The 3511-nt window shown below is 41.4% G+C and overlaps 1 pseudogene; it reads left to right on the top strand.

The window, feature by feature from the left end:
- Positions 1-2575: 2575 nt before the first annotated feature.
- LOC105077260 (thioredoxin-like) lies at positions 2576-3034 on the top strand (annotated as a pseudogene).
- The last annotated feature ends 477 nt before the right edge of the window (positions 3035-3511 follow it).

The following is a 3511-nucleotide window of genomic DNA, read 5'->3' as shown; positions in this document are numbered from 1 at the left end:
TCTGAACAATGGGGAAAATTAATATTTGCAGATGCAGTTGGATGTGCCCCTAGGTGACTTGAGGAGGACTGGCTGCAGCCTTCTCTGGTGGAAAGACTGAACTGAAATCTGATCACTTGCCACTGCCCCTCCAACATCTGCAAGGGACCAGAGCTCTCCCTCTTTTTTTAGAGCCAGTGAAACATAGAATGAGGAAAGCCACTCTCAGCAATCACCAAAGTTGAGAGTTAATGGCAAAATATGAGATCTATTCTAGAAAGTTCTCCAGTAAGGATAGGCGCAGGGGGTGGTGTGTGAGTGAGACAGGATGGAAGGGGACAGGGCACAGCTATTCAAGAAATGACAGCAATTTAACACCAAAATGGTGGAAGAGTCAACTCCCATTTGGCCTTGAGGATTAAGATGGCAGGAGGTTTGACTTCTAGTAGACCTTGAGCTTCATTATATGTTCATTGTAATAGTGTGATAAATAACATGCCTGCAGGCACCATGACAAAAAGCCAAAGAATGGGCAGTGGCCCAATTCCTGGGAATCCCAGCCCCTTCCCCAGGGTTTGGAATGGTCCCACCTGTAGGCATGTAAAGCTACCGAGCCCATAAAAACTGGCAACCCCACGCCTAGCTGCCTTTTTTCTGCTCCTTCCCTTTCGGAGATGGCCTGTGCTCTGTCTATGGAGTGTGTACCTACTTTTTCTTTAACTTGAGCACCTGATTCCCACACCTCTTTCCTTGCCTTACACTCTATGCAGTATGTATATCTTTAAATAAATCTACCTTTACTCAGCTGTGGCTCGCACTTGAATTCTTTCCTGCATGAAGCCAAGGACCCACACCTGACGGGGCACATCCCAGGGGCTCCACCAAGACCTGGGACATGGCCCTCCTCATGCCCCACATCCGTTTTCCTGCATCATGAGGACACCAGAGAGCAGAGCTTCAGAAGGGATTATGAGTAAGGACAGAGGGTGGAGAATACGAGACACTGAAGCAAAGTAGGAAACCCTCAGAGACCAGAGGGATTTTGCCTACCTGTGTAGTTAAAGTCACAGATCCCAGTTCATTCTAATTCTGTCACTTTAGGAATGATTTTATAGTCAAAACTGCTTAGACCGCATTACCATTCATTCTGGGAAGACAGGTGAGGTGATATTTCATCTGGGAAGACAGCCCCTCTTTCTGATCATAGGCAGGGCTTTCTCACCTTCATACTTCATGCTGAAATTTCATCAGCTAATCAACCCAAAGGGCTGGTAGACTATTGGCCTGACTGACCATCGTCGCCAGCAATGTCTCTTTGTTTTCTATGAAGGACATGGAATAAATGGAGCACTGCCCCAGTGCCCTCGCCCAGTCCTGCTGTCTCAGGACCCCTCGCCCCACTCCACAGAGAACAGAGTGGTCTAGAATCCAGTGACAGCCCAGCATGAGACCTGGAAAGGAGGGCTGCCAGGTGTTTGTTATTCTTGTCAGATCAGGATTCATTCACTAGAATGAAGTGAAGAGTATTGGAAATTCCAAAAGAGAGAATATTCACATGTAAGGCTAGTTCTAGGCTAGCTGTTGCCTTGAGCCAGTTGTGGGCAAGCCCACAGGCCAAATGGAGCCCTCAGCCTGCTTTTGTAAATAAAGTTCCATTGCAACACAGCCAGGCCCATTCATTTGTGTGTTATCCATGTCTACTTTCTTCTGACAACAGCAGAGCTGAGTGGCTGCAATAAAGAATGTATGGTCCTGGGGGAAGAGCAAATAGGGGTGGGAGACTGAGAGGTACAAACTATTATGTATAAAATAAATAAGCTGCAAGGACATATTTTACAACATGGGGAATATAGGCAATATTTTATAATAACTATAAATGAAATATAACTTTTAAAAATCACTCTGTTGTACACCTGAAACTTATATAATATTGTACATCAACTATACCTCAATAATTTTTTTAAAGTTTACAAAATTATCATAAAATGTCTGAATAAAAGCTAATTTTTGCAAATTCCAATTAAAAAAAAAAAGAATGGGCTCTGTTGACTAAAATAAATGCACAGCCTAAAAGTTGAGAGTTATGTTTTATTTGGCGGGAGGACTCGAGCTGGGATGACAGCCTCTCAGATCGCTCTGAGGGAATGCTCCGAAGAAGCAGGGGAGGAGCTAGGATATATAAGAGCTTTACAACAAAGATCAGGTAGTTGGAACAATAAAAGATTACTTATTATCTAAAGAAAACCAGGCATCTCAAGTTAAAGAATTTAGTGCTTTTCTACGTATGGGAGGAAGCAAACATTTGGGCTCATTGAATTCATTCCTTTGGCAAGCATCTAGCTATCTAGGGCCAGTATTTTGTCCTTTATTATTCTGAGTCCACTCAGAGTGCACCATTGTGAGTGGCTGCAGAGGCTGGGCTGCAGGCTTGTCTTCACTGAGGGGGTGGCGGCAGTGGCTGATGACTTAATGGCTTCAGCATTCTTTGTTTACTGATACTGTTTGCAGTATTTTTCGTTCACAGCTCCATCCCATGCTTTGGATCCTCCTCTATTGCTTCCACCATAAGGTCAGTTGTCAGACCCCAGCAGCCAAAATGGCGAAGCAGATCCAGAGCAAGTATGCTTTCCAGGAAGCCTTCCAGTGCAGGAAATAAACTCTTAGTAGTCGATTTCTCAGTGGTGGGGGCCTTGCAGAATGATCAAGCCTTTCTTTCATTCTCTCTCTGAAACGTATTCCATCATGGTATTCCTTGAAATAGATGTGGATGACTGTCAGGATGTTGCTTCAGAGTCTGACGTCAAATGCATGCTAACCTTCCAGGTTATTTTTTTTTTTCCTTTCTTTTCTTTTTTTGGGGCAGGGAAGTAATTAGTTTTACTTATTAATTTTTATTTTTAGAGGAGGTACTGGGGATTGAACCCAGGACTTCGTGCATGCTAATTGCTTGAGCTCACTTCCCACTTCCAGTTTTTTAAAAAAGGGACAAAAGGAAGGTGAATTTTCTGGAGCTAATAAGGAAAAACTTGAAGCCACCATTAATGAATTAATCTAATTATGGTTTCTGAAGACTTGACCAGCCATTGGCTGTTTAAAACTTGTAGTTTTTTTATTTACAAAAAGGAAATATCAAATATGAAAACTATATACACAATTGCCATCTGATATGTGACAATAGAATATTAACTCTAAAAAAAAAGAATGTATGGCTTGGATGAAGGCAGTCAGAAGGTACAAACCTCCAATTATAAGATAAGTAAGTACTAGGGATGTAATATACAACATGATAAATACAATGAACACTGCTGTATGTTATATATGAAAGTTGTTAAGAGAGCAAATCCTAAGAGTTCTTATCACAAGGAAAAATTTTTTTCTATTTCTTTAATTTTGTATTTGTATGAGATGACAGATGTTCACTAAATTTGCTGTGATAATCACTTCATGATGTATGTAAGTCAAGTCATTATGCTATATATCTTAAACTTATATAGTGCTATATGTCAATTATATCTCAATAAAACTAGAATTA

This window comes from Camelus bactrianus, chromosome 8 (genome assembly GCF_048773025.1).
Source record: "Camelus bactrianus isolate YW-2024 breed Bactrian camel chromosome 8, ASM4877302v1, whole genome shotgun sequence".
Classification (NCBI taxonomy): domain Eukaryota; kingdom Metazoa; phylum Chordata; class Mammalia; order Artiodactyla; family Camelidae; genus Camelus; species Camelus bactrianus.
Note: the sequence above shows the minus strand (reverse complement) of the source record. Positions and strands in the feature narration are given on the sequence as shown.